General features: G+C 38.3%; 1 long non-coding RNA gene across 1 annotated transcript in view; it reads left to right on the top strand.

Annotated features, from left to right (window-relative positions):
* LOC137849312 (uncharacterized) overlaps positions 1-19019 on the top strand; it is a 61299-nt gene extending 42280 nt beyond the window's left edge. Inside the window, exon 3 of the long non-coding RNA XR_011091852.1 lies at positions 18839-19019. This is a non-coding gene — a long non-coding RNA (uncharacterized lncRNA). The remainder of the gene's footprint in view (positions 1-18838) is intronic.
* Positions 19020-19522: the final 503 nt, after the last annotated feature.

Genomic DNA, 19522 nt, shown 5'->3' with positions numbered 1-19522 from the left:
CCAATGTTTTTCAGAGAAGGCTATATAAATGCATTTCTCTTCATAGTGGGAGGCTGAATGTCATCAGGTCTTTTCCACACCTACAGCAGGAATACCAGGAAGGACTGCAGGACTACCTGCATGACAAAATCTTCGAACTCCAAGGCTGCATTAGTGGATGGTGTTATCAGGTCTTCATGCTGACCTGGGCCACTGCACTGTGTGCAGGATTACCTTCATGCTATAACGTTTTAATATCCTTGGTGGTTGTAAGTGTATTTTGAACTCCCAGGTCAGTTCCTGTGAGAAGCACAGCATACACAGAGCTGCTTGCAAGACACCCCACTCCTCTCCGAGGCACAGCAATACTCACCTGTATCTGCTTTCATAGGATGAGGACGTGAGACTGTGGGATCTGGAACAGACCTGTGAAAACTGGGACCATTGTAAATGTAACCGTTGCCTCTCCAGTGTGTCTGTGGCCTAACTTCTGTGAAAGCATGCATCTATTTTCCTACCTCCTGGGCTGTGTCTGAAGTAAATAGAGATGAGCTGAAGGACTTAGTGCTGGCGGCCTGGAAGGCAAATAATTCTGTGCCTGGGACTGTAACCAGGCAGCTAGCCAATATCAACTTCAGTAAATCAGCAACACTCACTGCTCTCAGCAAAAATCACTTCTTTCTTTAAAAGAGCACATTCTTGGAAAACTACACTCAAAAACCCACTTAGGAACTTTCCAGACAATTACTTTACATTTCTTTGGCTTTTAACTCCCTCCCCCCATTTGGTTACAAAATTTCAGCTGCTCAAAAGACTGCTGTAGCAATCGCAGCAGGAAAACTCAACACCACTACAAATCTGTGCATAGATCTTTTTGGCTTAATACATTTATTATTTTTTTTTTCAACTGGGGACAGAAGAGTATGCAGTAATGTTTTGATGGAACATAATATATATGGGAATAATTTGTATGTAATGACAAACAGGCTTTCAAATCTGTTATTACTCCTGTTTCTTTGGCAGGCATAAAAGCATGCTGGGTGCTGTACAAGCAAGAAGAGGTTCAGGTGCTTATTCTGTATGGTGTGTTGGAAATGGCAGGAATGCAGAAAATTGTGGTACTGCTGGGGCTCTGTGCAGGTGAAAGCTGACTGTTTAAAAGTGCTTGTCCACACTTCTTCTGTCACCTGGGGATCCCAGGGCAACTCTGTAATCTTTGACTGACTCTTTAAAAGATATCTCTAGAAACTGAAACACGCTATTTCATGCAAGAAAGGTTTCCTACATTTTGGATTTAGAGAGTCTGATTGCTGAAATGGTACTTTAATACAGCCTCCTCTTCTAAAAATTGGTTTTCCCAAAATGATCCCAAACTTTCTGAAATAACTGACAAATCCTAATTCCCACAGATTTTTTTTTTTTTTCTTTCTTATTTTTCATGTTATCATTGGTAAACACACCTCTAGGCTGGTATTAACTGGCAAACTTTTGACATACTTGTAATAACTTTAACACCTGCCTTTTTTTAAGAGCAGAATAAATCCTGCTGAAAAATATTTATAGTGATCATCAACAATAAGTCTAGGGGACTTAAGAGAAAGTGTTGATCATTTCTATGGGTCTCCATAACTGCAGTGAGTTTGACTGCAATAAGTCACAGCTCCCAAAGGGACTTTGATTATATAGATTCAAATGTGGAGAGAGCAAAGATAAGTGCCAGAGCTTAAAAGCACTGAATCCTGCCTTAAAATTAACAATCACAAAGGCTATATCTATTTAGAGCTTTGATTTGATTGAATCTCTCAAAGCACAGATCAATCATAGACACAGTAACGAAGCCAATCACCATAATGTCTAAGTAAGGACGGTTATCCCAGTCTTATTGTTCCCTGCATTAGTCTAGAGATATGGTAGGATCAAGCTCTCTTGTTAGTCTCTGAGCCATTCCTCCTTTTCTATCTACAAATGACAGACAAGGGACAGAAACAGATATGTCTTGTAGTCTACAGCAGCATATCAATATCCCAATCTGCATAGCACACAACAGGAGTCACCTTGCAGATGGATTAGTGTGCCAGCTCCCTGTTGCAGGTAGGTAATACAATAAGTTACATAAAAGTTAATTAGGAAAGCAAAGAAAGCAGAGAGCCTAGAAAAGCTCTGATGATTTGTTTAAATTCTATAATCCTCAGATGTTCTGGTGATTTACAGTGAGGCTCATGGATTCCTCTTCTTTAGGGTAGAATATAGGGGATGGGTTGCTGCTTGGTGAATTTGACTCTTTAGGTGCATAACTGAATAATCCACAGGCCATACTTATCAGACAGGGCAATGTTTCATGAATCAGTCCCAGAGCTACATGCTATTTAGAGTCCTTTTGATTGATTTCACACAGATAACATTTAATAGGACTGTAAGATCACTTCTGAGTTTGTATAGCTAGGGCAGACCACCAAAAGGAGGAACTTGAAAGAGTCTAAGAATATTAAACTGTTTGAAAGCTTTTAATATCTTTGTTTTATTTTCCTGATTGTTGCAACCCACTAGCTACTTTTATTTTTATAAAATAAACTACATTTTTGTGCTAACCCTTTTATCATTAGTAGTATGTGTGACCTTTAATATATCTGTCATATACCTGATACCACAGACAGGTCAAATATTTACCCTCAAAGGTCTTGCATACTTTGGAACAAATACCACCTAGTCCAAATGCCAGAACTCCTCTCCAGACCTGAGGAAAAAGCTTTCACTACACGAAATGCTTTGCAGCTTGGTGAGATAATGGCTGTACTTGTGGACAACAGTTTCCCTTATTGGCGATAAGAACTTTGTGGGCATGGGTTTCCAAGCAGCGCCATGTTGTTTGCGAAGACAACAGGTCTACATAACTTGGTGGATATCATGAATGTGGTGAGAACAAAGTAGAACCAGGCTTATGGACCTGGGAAAGGAGCAGAACTTCTTAATTTCCCCTCAGTGTGGGCCACGATTCAAAGGAACTGAGTCACAGTAACAACTAATACAGCTGTTCTCAATCTCATTTCCTATGGATTAGCACCTCCTTTGCAAAGATGACTGCTGCTGCTGATGCTTTTATTAAAAACTATCAGTGTTCTCCAAGGAAATTAAGCCCTCAGAAGAATTCCTGCTGCTGTGCCTCTAACTCCCCCTGACCATCTGCAAATCCCGGTGTAGATCTGCAGAGGGAGAGAGGATTAACTAGAGATGAAGATCAAATGTAGTCCCTCCAGCTCAGAGCTGAGTGTGGATGACAAGGTGGCAGAAGTAAATTCACCATCTCTGCCCATGCTGTAGATACCCTGTGGCAAAGCAAAAGAATTAGTTGCCAGGGGCAGCATGTGGAGCTTCCAAATGTTTCAATCCCCCACAAGAGGGTAAAGACAGTGGTGGAGCTTTTGGGAATGAGGCAACTCCAGGGGACTTCAAAGAGAAGGTTAGCAGGATGGGATAAAGGAGAGTGAGGAATGACATTCAGCTGGAAAAATGATGATGTTGTGTTTTCATTGCAGGATCTGGGCCTCATGGTCTTTGACTTGCCACTTGACTCCCTTGGTCTTTCACTTATCAGTTGCAAACTCCCCTTGTGGGAGATACACCACAGATACAGAAGTGAGATTTAAATGTCAATACAATGCATTGCTATGAGAAAGTAATGTTTATTTAAAAAAGCATACAACTTGAAAGAACTGAAGACCCTTGGTATTTGAGCTTTCTGTCTGGAATTGTGGTGCTAATGCAGAGACCAGCGTGGTTTCATAAAACAGAAGAGCAGGAATGGCATAATCCCTATCATTTTTCTCTTCCACAAAGGGAAGGGTTGGAAATTGCACAAGCAGCCACTGGATGGCAATGTTTCACACACAATTTCAGTTTCAGCGATTTTTTAAGACTTGGAGTGCAGGTGCTCATCTGATTAAAACTTTCATCCAAATCCTAGTCTAACACTTATTTCAATTCCATGTTTATATCACTGACAAAAATTGAACTGACAGTTGTATTATGGAGAGGCTACTGGCTCTGCATAGCTAAGGTCGAAACTTGTTTTCCATTATAAACTCAATCTTGGCCTTACCTCTGAAATTCTCAGTAAAGACCATTCCTCTTTCACATAGTGGGACCACAATGAGTAGCAAAGAGAGGTGTTTTGTTCACATTTCAGATAACTCAAGCAAGGTACCCATTTGGTTCAGATCTATGGACAGCTGGATGTTAACATACCTCTTAACTTTTTTTTTTTTTTTTTGCCACATTTTACAGTGTCTCCTCTGTGAAACTTCCCATGAAATTTAAGACTCTGAGGACGTGATGTGCTGGGGCTGAAAGGCTCACTGGGTAAAATACAAAGTGAAATTCCTGTGGCTGACTTCACACTTCTTCCTTTATGTTTGCTGCAGTGAAAATTCACCTATCCAAGTTTTCCTGAACATTTTCAGCAAATGAAAACCCAGTGACAAGTAACACAGTGACAGGTGCAAGTATTTGCAGGAAGCAATTTTTTATGCTCATCTGTCTGTATTCATGCTGGAAGCACTTACACCTGGATTCGGCTAGAAAACAAGCACAGTGCAAATCGGGTGACTTGGCTGGCAAATTACAGCTGACCAACATGGCTCACAATGAAAATGCTGAATGCATAGAGAACTAAGGTGGCATCTGTCCACTGCTTGTTGTTGTTCTTTGTTTTTTTCTTTTAAAAAGAATAGTGTAATGCTTTGGGAGATAAAGTGGAAGAAGAAAGTTGAAGAATCTTAATCATTAGGAGCAGTTATTGTGAGAAAGAAAAACAGTAAAAATCACTGACGTTATTATTTACCTTGACTCAGTTACTGCCTTACAGGTCTCATTTCTATATAGCTGCTCTAGTTACCTATTGCTAGCCAGCACATCCCTGACAGGTATGTCATATGTCAGACAGGAAAATAGGAAATCACCATAACCAAGAAATCATTCAAAAAATTTTGTTTCTTGTTTTGGTGTAGGTTTCAGTAGTAATTCTGGGAATTATGTTTACAGTGCATTCCTTCCTGTCTGGGTCTGTTTAATATGGTGTTTACTGAATCTGAGGAAACCAACTCCTTTGGAGGAGGATTGTTTTTTGAGCTATTTCTTGATTCTGTGATCATCCAGGAATGGATACACTTTCTAATCTGCCGCTGATTTTGAACAACAAGCTTTTCAGACATCCTTCAGAGAATTCGTAATTCCTCTAGATGGAAAAAGTCCAACCACATTCCTATATTGGCATGGGCTTTGAATCTTTTGCTTTACTTCTAAAGATCATAGAGAATGCTCCTAGCAGATTTTGCATAACAGATAAAAAGGTACACAGAGAGGAGGATTGAAAGACTGGTACTGCTGCAGAGGAGAATTAAGGTTAGAACTACACCTGAAGATCATTTCCACTTTTCAAGTGGTCTCAGTTTAGTCTTACAGTGTGTTCCCTAACTTCTCAATCGCTCTCTTAGAGAATTAAAGTGCTCTTACATTTTCCTTCTCTGATACTGACAGGCACTCTCACACTGTACACAAGCTTCTGTCTGGGAAGTGCATGGCTTCTCTTGCTCTGCTGCTGTGTAGAGCTAAATTCACAAGGTGAATCTGTATTTGATCAAGCCATTTCAAACTTGGCACTTCCACCTTTTTTGATCATGAATGATGATATACCACAAAACTACATAAACCATTCTAATACAAACTTAAGGTACAGGCAGACAGTAAGTCAAAAGTAGATTAGACTTACATTGCCTAGACCTCGCTGAGAAAATGATGTAACTTAGTCAGGTGATACTGTTTTGCGTCACTGAAATTCATTTATAAGGTCACCATTTCTCTAAGGAAAGCTGTTGCTTCAGGTGTTAGTCATCTGAGTATGAATGTCAGTTTTGACAGCACTTTTATTAGTTTGCATATATTTCAGTCAATTATAAAAAAGGGAGGTATTTTAAAAATAACTGTAAGTGTTCATGCAATTAAAGCAGAGTTTTAAAAACCTGAACACATTAGCCAAATATGTTTTACAAGGTATATCATAAAGAAATTTTTGTTAACAAGCATCTGTTGATGGCCTAGGAGCTCAGGTTCTTGGCTCATGCAGTAGGTCAGTCATACAGAAAGGGTAAGTCTCAATGGCACTCAACAGCCATTTGCATAAGCTTCTCAAAATACCCAGGGCCTGATTTTTGTAAGGGTATGATTTTATTGAAATGAGTGAGTTCAGGCCATAGGTCTAATATACAGCTGCAGCTATGCATGCAAATCTGGCCCCAGGAATTCACATTACATGTTCTTCTGTATATGGGGAGCACACAAATAGTGATAACCATTTTAGTCTAAATGCCTTGCCCAAAATCAGAAAGGACCTCTTTGGCAGAGACAGGGAAATACTTCGAACTATGAAAGATTTAAGTGAATCTTTTCTTTTTCAAAAACATCAAAGGTTGCCTATCTGGATCAAAATAGAATATTTTATTTTGGGACCTTATATCATGACAGACTGCATATTGACACACTTGGGTACAAATCACAATACGCGTTGTCCCTGTGTATCCTTTCAAGTAATGAGTAGTTCCTAAACGAACTAGGCATATGTTTGAAGCCAATCATGCAGATTTAAGTCTTCAGCATCAAGCTTCTCTCTCAACACTGAATTTCTTTCATTGTGTTCTAGTGGGCTCAGATCAGATAGATTTTCAAAATACAGTACCTTCAATTTTACTTTTTAGCAAAGAAGTTACTGAAGTCATAAGGACTTTACTCAAATAAAGAATTTAAGATTTTCCCCACTATTTGTGGTAAGGCAAACAAAGTAATTTTCTCCTGTCATCAAAGAATACATTTCTAAAATGCCATCCCTGCAGAGGCACATAATCAACTCAGTAAGAAAATGAAACTGAGAAAACAGAGAACAACGAAGAACAGTACTTCCACGAGTAAAACTTAGGGGTGACTTTAGGCAGTCAGAAAAAGAGCACTTAAAATGATGTATTTAGAAAACATCTTTGGTCACTTATGAGAATCTTCTGAACATGAGTACTGTATTTCCTTTGGAATTAAATAAAACTGCATTAGCAAATTAATGGCCCACTATAAATATTCTAAGAGGCAGTAGTCAAAGTTTCTTAAAGTGAAACCTTCTGTAGCACACAATGGACAAACACAGAAGTAGGTCCAGAAACACCATGAAACAGAATGTAAAATGAGTCTGGTATTCTTCAGTGTGTCAGTTTTCATTGTGCTGCGAAGTTGACTAAATGTGAGGGGGATGGACTGATTTGAAAATGCAGTGAAATCATAGTATAAATTATTCCTTTTTTTTTTTTTTTTTTAACCAATATTAATGACTTGAAAGACTGCATTTATTTCACATTGAATGTGACAATAAACTGATACTTTCTCCATATAAGATTTGTTAATTTTCTGTGTACTTAACATCTGTTTAGGAATAGTAGCTATCAAATCCAAGAGCTCATCAAATAATGAGGGGAAGTGAGAAGGAAAAAACAAACTGTGTGGGAGAACATATAAGACCTGAAATACTGTTTAGTGATGACTGCTTGTACGTCTGGGTGAACTCAAGGGCTTCCAGGATGGAGACTCAACTATTCCAGGAACTGACAGCTACCCTGTGACTGAGGGAAGCTTCAGGAGATTTGGGGAAAGACAATTAGGGAATAATTGGCCTATTAGAGAAATATCTTCCCTTGCTTCTGATGAGTCTGTTGTCTCATCAGCTCAGCACAGACATTGAGATTAGAAGACGATTGTGCTTTTAATGCAGGACTGGTGTTTTTCCTCCGGGCTACTTTAGGTAAATAGTGCTTCTCTCCTCAAAGTGTGACACCTACAGGTGGCAGGGATGTTGACACCAGTGTCTTCTACAAAGACCTTGTAATGAAAGAGGCAGCATCACTTGTGAATGCTAGGCCAACAGTCTTGCTTCAATGCTTAGTGAGGGCTTGATCATGTCAGCAGGACTCCAGACCTGTGATCCTTCACAGTTTCAAAGGAATTTTTGGTCTGCCCTACACCTTTGCTTTATGTATGATGTGCCACCACAAGGCACTCTGCCCTATTTGCTGCTCAGTGACAGACTGATGCGGACAAGCGTTTCTGGTGGTTTTCTTCCTTTTGACCAGGAATGGAAGCTGCAAGCACTGAGGGCATGTCAGAAATACAACCCTTCCCTGCCTTCTGACAGCTGTGAGAGGAATCATAGAAGATCACGTGGTGAGAAGATAGGGAGGACAGAAATGCTTATGAACAAAGGAGCAAATGAGGTGGAATGTGAAACCTAGCACCTGCTAAGGTCACTTGTACCAAGAACAGGAGGCAGAGAGAGACAGAGGCTCAAAAGGGTTCACAAGGAAGCTGGCTTTTAGTTTTGTTCAGTTGCACTGGAAATTAAATGTGGAAAATATCAAATAGTTTAGACTTTGGCAGAAGCTCCTTCCCCTCTTCCCCACCATGGGAAAGAAAGGGACAGATTCCTTAGAAAACTTTTAAAATTGAAAGGATGTTTTGAGGTTTTGGAAACCAAAGACAAAATGTATTGAAGCCTGAAAAAGAACAATCTGGGGGTTAGTTATATTGTCAGCAGCAACTGTGTGTTTTATTAGAAGGCAAAGGTTTTCACAGCTATTTTATGCACCTCCATTTGCCAGCAAAATGTTTTCCTCCATTTCTTTTAATGACCTTGCAGCAGTATCCATTAAACTCTTTTATTTTGTCATTTCCTGATCTCAGCATTTTAATCCACAGAAAATTTTGCACAGTGGGCCTACAGAAATGTTTCTGTGGCAAAGAACATCTGACCAGCATGAAAGGAGAAGGTGGCTTGAGCAGTTCCTCTCAACTGGGTCAGAGAACCAAACACGAAATGGTTGTGTCCCCTCGCTCACTGCTGCTCTCCTGCTTAAACTGGGATTTCAGGTTCTCATCCCGTTTTTGGAGTAGACAAGATCTTATTTTGCTATATTATATCTTTAGCAGTGACAAAATCTAGCTGTGCTACCACTTAGCAGTTAGTATTTTTTAAAATTTTCCCTTTAATTTTAATCTACTAAAAGGCTACTCTTAAGCACCCAGTGGAATTGTACCATTTCTTACCTTTGACAGCATCTTGAAAAAATCTTTATCTGTTTGTAAAGCTATAAAAAAGTCTAATTTCCACCTTAATTCCAGACACAACAGAATGAAGAGAAGACTGTGTCTATTTCACTGATATATGAGAGACTTAAAGAAGGTAACCATTGCAGAGATTGATTCTGCAGCCTCAGCAACTTTGAAAGTAAAGTAGGAGGTTTAAAATCACCAGCTTCAGCATTTTCAGAATCTAAAAAATTGTTGTGAAAGTGAAAAACATCTCTCAGTCTGGAGTTACAGGGAACAGCATCTGTTACATTATGACTTATGAATGATGATAAGAGAAGAAAGAACAAGCCAATAGGTTAATATATTTAGGAAGGCTTTATTTTGGATCCAAGAAAATATTTCTCATATGAAAGAAGGGAAAATTACCATATCATGTCCAAGAAATGTGTTACAAGAAGTCTGGTTGTTTTCAGAACAGAATAGTCAGTAAAATGTTTTTGTGGAGAACTTAGTGTTAGACATACTCAGTATACACAATCTTAGCCTTGTTTTGGATGCTTAAGTGGCAGCAGAACTTTAATTGATGTTCTGGGAGAGCTACAGGGTACTGCTCCAGCAGTTCTTGAGTTTTGATCTGAAGCCTGAAGCAGGAATCTCAATCTTTTTATTCTATTTGCTTTCCTATGAGGTGCCACATGCCTGTTATGCAGCATAAACAAACAAAAAAACGTCTTCACCATTCAGGACAGAGAAATAAAAATGCATGCTGATAACATTGAATGTTATCAACATTCATGAAGTGAGTTTTCCTCTGTGTTAACAGCATTAGCTTGTCTGAGGAGGGGTCTGAGAAAGTCACTGAGATGCAAAAGCTTCTGCTGATTAGTCATGCTTTTTTCAAGGATGTTCAAGGAATTTGCTTCTATGTTCTTCAGTATTTTTGTACAAAATGAGGCCGATGATGGCGTTGCAGACAGATCTGTTGCAGACACTAGGGATTGCCTGGAGAACTCTCTAGGGCAGCTCTGGTAATCTTACTAATTGTGGGCTTGTGGATTTTTAAGGTATTATCCTTTAAAAATTAAGATAATTCTAATCAGGAAAAGGACAATCTTGTTTAGTGAGTCCAGTCAACTTCTACATTTTTCTTTTCCCTTTCATATGCTTTTGAGTTTTCCTTTCAAGCAACAGTATTTATTACCTCCATTACTTTTAATATTTGCATAATTTGTTTGACAATGTGAAGGGGGATCTTTGGGTGTCTTTTTGCCCGCACTAAAATATTGCCTTGATATCAGCTTGTCTGGAGTTTGGTGTGCCTGGGGAAAGGTTGATCATCTCACACCCCCAATTCTTGTTAGCGGTTCTGAAGGAGCCCCACAGGAGAGAGAAACAGATTTAAGATGTTTCTTGTGAGAAAATTAAGAGATCATGGTGACTACAGTCACAGCTAAGCAGCTCCAAAGACAGTTCACTCCTTGGATCAGCATGTAGTCCATGCTGACTTTGCAGACAGAGTGGGACAGCCCTTTGATACCTGCAATTAACACCTCTGATTTCCACCAAAAGGTTGAAGCAACATTCACCCACCAACACTGGAGACAAGATGAGTGAGACCCACTTATACACAGCACCTTTTGCACTCCATAACTTTTTTTTTTTTTTTTTTTCTTTCCCATTCAAAGCTACCAGCTGAAATGCAGCCATACACCCTAGAGCCTGTTGGATTGCTTTGCCAAGGGACACTTGTTTGCATAATGCGACCAGCTGGTCATGGCAGGTTATGTGATGCTGGCAGCTGCCTCTTTTCAAACAGCTTTAGTGGCTCCTAGCCCTTGCCAATTGCAAGGGTGAGATGCGGGGTCCTTAGGGAGCTCAGTCTTTATTAAGCAACCTAGAGAAACCCTGTTGTTTTAAAAATTTGAAGCAAATTAGAAGATTGATTGACTACTTCATGGCTAGGTCTACCAGTATTTCTCCTAATCCAAAGATGAGTGAACAAAAGGGTGTAGGTGAATCTAACTTTTGTACTTTTTTAATAGTCTATTTCTTCCCCAAAACTTTTCTGCATTGGAGTAGCTCACAAAAAGTGTTGTAAACATTTGCTGCTTTCCAGCTTGATGTTAACTATGTAAGTCACATATATTGTTTCTGCTCTCTGATTGAATGATTTAGGTAATCAACCATGTCAATGAAAACAGTAACAATCAAACTTAAATGTGTTCTTTTGTTTGTTTGTTTGTTTGCTGAATAGCTCAGAATGCAAAGGTGAAAATCAATGTTTTGAACATCAGTGGAAGTGAAGCTTGACTGCATGAATATTTACTGACAGCAAAGATGTCAGATTGGAAAATCATATGAATCAAATTTGATTTTGCTTGTTATAATTGATAATAATAGCTGGTTGTGTGACAGTACTCCTCAATAGTCTTTTGGTGTTCAAGATACACCAAAAGCATACAACTAAGTGATAGCCTGATCCTCAAAGAAGTTACGATATAAGCATACAACATAAGGGTTTTACTGGCCTTGGGACAAATGTTTGCAGAATTTCCCTCTTTTCTTCCTGTCTCCTGTCTCTCACACACAGAGATATATTATTTTACCAATTATAAGAACCACTCTGAAAAATTTGATTTAATGTTACCACTATATATTCCCCAAGATAGGGCTGCATAAAGCTTTTAGTTTCTCTAACTTCTGCAAGTGCTTTGTTTTAGAGAGAAGAGAGAAATCAAATCACACTAATCACATTTCTGTGATGTCAAAAGATTCAGTTATATTTTTGGTATGGTTCTATAACTCATTCTGCAGAGGGATCTGCTGCTGCAAAAAAATGTCCTCTGTCGTACTGCTAGCATGGAAATCTATCATCTCTAGTAATGGTTTTGGTAATTTATATAGCTAAGAGGGTCAGGTAAACATCTATAAAACTTTTCTGTGTATATTAACACCCTTACTATTAGACTCTGTTTAAAACTTTCTACCAATAATAATCATTCAAAATTGAAACTTCATCTGCTGAACTTACTGGAGAGACTGCTTATTGAAAGCATATATTTTGACAGTTTTCATAGACTGACTCATAAATTCATAAGTAAAGAACAATAGCTGAGTTTAAAAATTTGAGCTTTTAAACTAGACACACTAGTCTAAAAGTTGTGATATGTAATTAGGACATTGAAAATGCCAAGAAAACTGTATGCTCAATCGCAAGAGTTGAAACGTGACATTTCAAACAGTGAATCCCTTCTTTGGATTACTCAACATAATTTGCAAACAAGAAATTTGGGGCAGGTACTCAATATCATGAAGTAATACATACATTCAAGAAAATCATAGTCAAATAATAACAAGGGGAAAAAATCGTAAGCATCTTCCCTACTTGTAAGAGTAGTTTGGCATGGATCAGCCTCAGAACAATCAGCAATGTGAAAGATCCAGAAACCTTAGCTAGCAGTTGCTAGCAAAACACGTACTCCTACATTACATGATTTGGTTGCAGTACCCTCCATTTAAGCCAGGGCTGTTTCCATCCATGAAAGCATCATTTTATTGTATTTTATTTTTGCCTAGTAATTGAAGAATCTCATAACACAGGCATTCACAAACCGCAATGTTAGAAACGAATGAAGTTCATAACCCCTAGCAAGATTACAACAATGAAATCAGAGCCTGGTCAAATGCCAGAGGAAATCAATGGCAGATAATCTGCAGGCTTCAGTGAGGTGGGATTGAAACCAGAGCATCTACTTTCAAATCTGATCCTCACTTTGTCTGTGAATTTGGGCAAATTATTTCTACTTTATAGCCTTTGTTCCTTTTTGGAATAGTTGTGAGGCTTCAGCTGATGCTTCAGCTTTCAGAAGAGTGTCAAAACCTTAAATGAAAATATGAACAATTTCAGATATATAAACCAATGCCAACAATGCTAAATATGGGCTTTTTATCTTAATTGAAAGCAAGTAGCAACAAGATGATGATATGTATAAAGTGTACTAGAAGTGCACTTAAACTTCTGACATAGATTCAGTGAGAAAGAGACATTGCAGGAGTAAAACAAAATACGTAAGGATGCTGAAGAAAAGCAATAAAACATCCAAACCACCCAAATGCCTGCCATATGAAAACTTTCCCTTACATACAGAGAAAACATACAGATACTTAAAATTTGGCAAAACAAAGGCAGAAGGACATTTCAAAGTAAGCAGGTGCTTGCAGAACTAAAACCATTCAAAGAATCTCAATAAACAATAATATGACTACTTATCACTTAAATAATGAAGCAAACATTTATTTTTATTTTTTTTTCCTCTAGGTCTCAATAGTAGCACAACTTAGCAAAACTGTGACTGGAGAAAAAGGAGCATTGTCAAAAGGTTATTGTATTTCATAGATGCAGGATCAGGATTAGGATATTCAAATTTCCCCTTTCTGATTCAGAATCATCCATATTTCTAGCCCCACAAGAATGCTCTACTAGCAGCTAATTACTCCTTCAGGTTGTTCAAATACATATATAACCGCACACTTTTGAATTATTTTAGCCTTAGCATTTATGCAAATGAGGGATCATTTCCTCAGACTGATTAAGCCAAAAGGACATTTTCATCGAATTGGGACGATTCATAAATCTGTATTTTACATTTTTACTGATATCAGGCAAAGCACTGCCCTGCACTTTGAGAAAAATTCTGTGTTATCCAGTACTGATCTCATGTCAGTACTGTCAAACTGACAGTTTCTGTCAGTTTTTCTTTGTTCCTGAACCATTTCTTTGCAGGCATTTTTTTTTTTCTGGTGCTCTCTCACTGGCTTTTTTTTTTTTTTTTTTTTTTTAACTACATGCAAAATGTTCTTGAGCCAGTAAGCCAGTTTTTCACAAGTGTATTTTTGCCAAGTATTTCCATGCACGCAAGGCTACATGTCCTCTGTTAGCACTTTTGTCCTCTTACTGTGGTACTGTGAAAACTCAAAGCTGTTTTATACAGATCAGTTCTCCCTGTATGCTAATGATTTATATTTTGACAATGCATTTTTTAAGGAAAAAACAGAACAAAACTGTGTAATGTGAGGTATATCTGTAGAGTTACACTGATATAAGTTAGAGCCAGTGGTATTTTACCAACGTTGTCTGACAGCTACATAATGAAAAGCATGTGGGACAATAGCATTTAATTTTTTAAAGGGCAGAATTCTCTATATGTTAATGAAATCCTGAAAAATGTGATTGATTTATTTGAATTTCACATGAAGAGGGGCCAGTTTGTCCATGATAATGTTGTATAACCCAAAAGGACTCCGTCTGACAGCTGTTGAATAGCATATGTAAAAGATGGGATGTGGGAGCAGTCAAGTCCATTATAACCTATATTGATGCCCCCCTTTGGCAATTTTACTATAGAAATCAAGACTTAGTGCGCCTGAAAATAATTGCCTTCTCCTCACTAGAGATAGTCCTTCTGTTCCGGGATAATGCTCCATGGACAATGGCTACGGGACTGCTTTTGTCATGCTCCTCATGCAATCTGTATTTGACTGACAAACAAAGAATTCCAAGGGCAAAAGTTCAGGTTTTTACAAGTACTAGTTGTAAACCCACAAGGTAAAATCCTCGCCTCATACGTGTCAAGATACTCTGCTCTCCCTCATGTATGAGACATCTCAGAACGTGGGTAGCAGGGAATAATGACTATCCGAACAGTTCTGTGGCTCCGAGATGAGACTTTAGCTGTGAGAACACTCAGTTCATTTAAACAGCAGAGGAGTCATTATCCCTGCCGCCTGTGACAAAACTTTAAAGGCTAATTTCATTTCAGGCTTTTTGTCTGCCTGTGGAAAATGAACCGTTCCAATTCCTGTTTGCTCTCATTTGCCTGAGCGGGGTAATTTCAGGCTCTCCGTTTCCTGATTTTAACAACAATTAGACCTCTTGCTGAAGTGGCTTGGATTTTTACGGCTAAACCTTCAGACGTACAGAGCTGTGGGAGGCTGCAAAAATAAAAACAACCTGGTGCCTTCTCCCACATGGAGGGCTGCTTAGCTCACTGCTTGTGGAACACTCCCTGCCCCAGTGCAGGTGTTCGACATCTGCTTTTTCTAGAGCAAGCTGTTCAGGAAAACACAGGACTCCAAAGCCTGGGACTCAGAAGGACAAGATCGGAAGTTGCCTGCAGGCACACGTGGCTCAGCTTCTTTGCCTGTCCTGTGCACCATAAAACATTCTCCAACACTCTGTAGCATTTTCAGTAGAAAGAACCCTGTTGCCCCAGGAAGGGAGTGGGGGCAATGAGTTTTAGTTTCTTTGAAAACCAAGCAGTCTGGTGAGTATGTCTCCATGGTCCTGAACAGGGGTCTGTCCCCTGCAGTAACAGGAGAAGTTAAATAAATAAATAAAGGCAATTTGTAATGTTTTCTCTCCACTCCACTATGCCCCTCCCTATTTTCACAATGACACACTCCTGATCTTTTCAAATGCTGAATTTTTTGGTAGTCTTATCTGGCTCTTCATAGACTCACTGCATCTTAGCAGGCAGATATGGGACCAACCGACCAAAGACAACGAATGGAGCTCTCACTGGGGAGAGGAGGAGTGTTTGAGCTGATGCTGTGTTTGTGCTGGGATGTGGCCATGAGGTCAGGTGCAAGTTACACTATCTTAGATTCTCTCTGGCCTCAGGTCATTTTTTACTAGGATTGTATTTTCAGAAGTGCTTAGCATCTATCACTGGGATCTGATTTTTAGATGTGCTTCCAGGTAAGCACTGAAATAAGCAGATAGATTTAAAAAAAAAAAAAAACAAAAAAAACCAAAAACAACAACAACAACAACAACAAAATCAAACTCTTGGACCGAACTGTTTTGAATTCTGGCTGCATTTGCAGGTGGCATTTGTGGATTTTTTCTGAGAGATTTTCAAAAATGACTCTGTCTCTTGCTGTAGAATAAGATTTACAGCTGAATTTCAATTTTCCATATCTAAGTAGCAGTACAGGCAGATGCTGCCTTCTCATCCTATTGACTTGACTCAAAAATAAACTGAAAGTTCATCTACCTGTGGCTTATTTTGTCCATTAAAGTGGGCCAGATCTAAGATGAGTAGGATCTGAGCAGTTAGCTCAAAGCCTCTTGGGAAGTCAGGGGCCATATTTGCATTATTCTGTACATGCATGCCAGAGAAACCTCCTGGAGGAACGACTTGTTAGCTACCCATGAATTGTCATTTTTGTCTTGTCCAGGTCAATAAAAAACTTCTAAGAGATCTGCTAATATGCTGCAAAACCTGTTAGCTGAAGATAGTAATTCTGGAGTGTCCCCTCTGGGTACTCTTCTGGTTCCTGGAAAGAAGGGAATCATTCACACAGGAAGATATTAACAAAAATGAGAGACCAATAAATGCACCTGTCACTGTTCAGCAACAGCTAAAATTAATTCAGAAATCCAAACAATCTGCAGAAAACTGAACACAATTGTATAGGAAATTAAGTTATACAGTTGCCATGACCTTTAATCAATCATTCCAGCTGTTAATGTTAATTTTGTGATCTGAAAATCATAGTTCTATTTGCATTTTAATGGCTGTTAAATGAGAGTCATCACGAAGAAATAGTGGCAGCTTGGCCTTTTGATACCAAGTTCTTCCTTCCTAATGTGATTTGGAAGATTTGGAATTCCTCTTCAGAAAGGGTTTTGTTTCAAACTGCAGCAGGCATAGGGAGCCAACTTCACAGAGGGAAAACAGCCAACTCAAAGCAAAATACCATTTTAATCTTATTGTAGCTACAAACAGATCATAAAAATCAGGTAAAAAGCAATGGCAATTTCACTACCCTGTAACTAACAACAACAACAAAAGTGCCTTTTCCAGAGATATATAAACTATTTTAACATTTTTCCAACAGCAGGATTTTTGTACCTAACAGAAAATTTTGTGAAATGGGGCAAAAATTGAAAATGAAATAAAATCCAGCAAATGTAATAAAAATGCTAAATAACCCCAAATCTAGGGTTAGCTCAATTTGTTTACTTTGTACTGTCTTGGCCAAAGTGTTTCATACAGGATTGTTTTATAAATACTGCTCTTTGGCTTATTTTGCAGATAATGAATTTAGTGGTATCACATTAGATCTAAACTCTATTCAAATCAGGTTCCCACTCCGGAATAACTGTGAACTTGTTGATTGCTTTAATTTTTAATAGGATCTAAATATCTGCCAGCTTCTTGTGCTAGTATTTTCCATTCTAACATTAATACATTTTCTTATTAATATAAAGACCTTCATTGTTACATGAAAATTTATTTGTATGCAAAATGCATAAATCTGATTAAAATGAGATGTTCTGCTTAAATCTTCACCTAAATCTCCTAGGAGACAGTCCCCAGGTGAATCTTCGCTGGTTAAAAAAGGAGGTCTTGGAACTACATGTTCAGAAAGGAAAGCAGTGAGCTGCAGACAGATTTCAGCAATTTGAAAGCAAAGTATTAACAATGAAAGAAGGAAATGGTTTAGTTCTATCCAAAGTCCTTTTTATTTAAAACAGGTAAATTGTAAGTGGAAAAAAGTTTCAGCAGATGTTTTCAGGCTGAGTTTCATAAAGGATTGAATAGCAATAGGGAAGAGGAACATTGATAAATGCCCTGCCTTTTATCACACAAGTAGGACTTCTGTCCATAAAGGCAGTCTAATTTGAATGCATTGAACAGCACACCCTCTTCTTTCCCCAAGCAGAGAACCTATGCATTTTCTGCTTCTACATTACTTCTACAAATAAAACGTGTGCAGACGGAGTGCATGCTAATGGGGCTCCTCTCTGAAGTCAGAGCAGTAACTGACGCGGGAAGTTGTTGCAGGGCAAAGCTCCCATCCTTGTGGTGACAAGCCCTACCCGGAGTTCTTATGCAGCCATACTGTTACCCTTCAAGCTTTCCAGTTTAAAATTTAACCAGGAAATGAGGCAGGTCTTAGTTTTAGAAGAAATGCAAACAAAAAGCAAAAGTTTCAGGATATTTTGGTCTTGCTGAACTTCAGGAAATGTGTTGCCCAAGGATTCTGCTGTCTGTGCAGTAATGTTCTGATCCGTAGCAGAGCTCTGTACAAAGTCAGTGCAGTTGCGTGTGCATGTCTATGGTGTGCATAAATAGTGATAGACAGATATCCCAGGTCTGAAATTTTGGCTTTACAGAAGTCAGTGAGAGCTTTGCTGCCAGTTTCCTTGAAACTGGGCAGTCACCCAGCAGTCTGAAGTCCTTTAGTCTAGACTGAGAATGGGTGAAATGTAGGGCTCTGAGGGCTCCTCCACACTGGACCTGTAACAAGGGTAAATTTTACATCTGGAGATGGAATTAAAGATGTGTGGCATGAAAAATTAATTTATTCTCCAATTTTAGACAGATTCTAATAAATCTGCTTAGATAACTAATTGTGATGTTAATTAGCATTAATTGTGTTGTTTTGTGTGTTTTTTCTTTCTTTCTTTCTTTTTATTTTTTATTTTTTTTAACCTTTTTGTATGTATTTCCACTATATGTCTTCTCACAGTTAAATGGGAATAGACAAATCTCTAAAGGTTTGGTGGATGATTTGGCCAGGTGTTCAGAAGGTCTATGGCTAATTCTAATTCTCTTTTCTGGATCTCTTCAGTTAAGACAGCAGCTGACAGATCTTGAGTACAAGCTCTCTCATAGCATTCCTAGTAATTCTAATTTTTGTCAGTTTATAAATAATAACTTTTTTTTTTTTTCAGGTTCTGGAAGATTTCTGTGCACATAAAATAAATGGATATTAAACATTCTTCAAGACGAATGGCATGTGGAAATGATTGACCTATTTTATTTTTTTCTAAAGAATCATGTTTCTCCTTTTTAACTTGAACCATATATAACTGTCCTGAATTTTCATTGCTGGATTAAAGGTATTAAAGAGATTCCAACAGAGTGATATCTTAATTTATTATTTTACACCTGTTGCTAATCCTCTGCATTTAAAATGTCACTATTTTATGTTTGAGTCAGAGCTTTCTAAGGAAACCCTCTCTGTGGTGTTTATCATGCAACAGATATCATGTTCCTCAACAAACTTCAGGAAACAAGCCAGCAGATTAGCTCCAGGAGAACAGACAAATCTCAAAAGTATCTTTATAGCTATATTGCAGGTCAGAGAATCAATGCAAATGGGACCCATTTTGTTACTTACAAATTGCTAAATTGAAGGACATTTATAGAATATTATCCTAAACAAATATGTTCTTCCTGTTATTCTTGATCACATTTTACTTACATTCCTTTTCTCTTAATCTGATATTTTAGCATTAGACTGAAATGGTTTTAACAAATCAGACCCTAGAGGGCTTTAATTCACTTTTTTCTCTGATTTCACCATTTTCACTATTTTTTCTACCTACTCCTTTCAGACATATTAAAGTTTGGGA

Source organism: Anas acuta, chromosome 1 (assembly GCF_963932015.1).
Source record: "Anas acuta chromosome 1, bAnaAcu1.1, whole genome shotgun sequence".
NCBI lineage: Eukaryota > Metazoa > Chordata > Aves > Anseriformes > Anatidae > Anas > Anas acuta.
The sequence above is the reverse complement of the archived record's forward strand: the minus strand, read 5'-3'. Positions and strand labels throughout refer to the sequence as shown.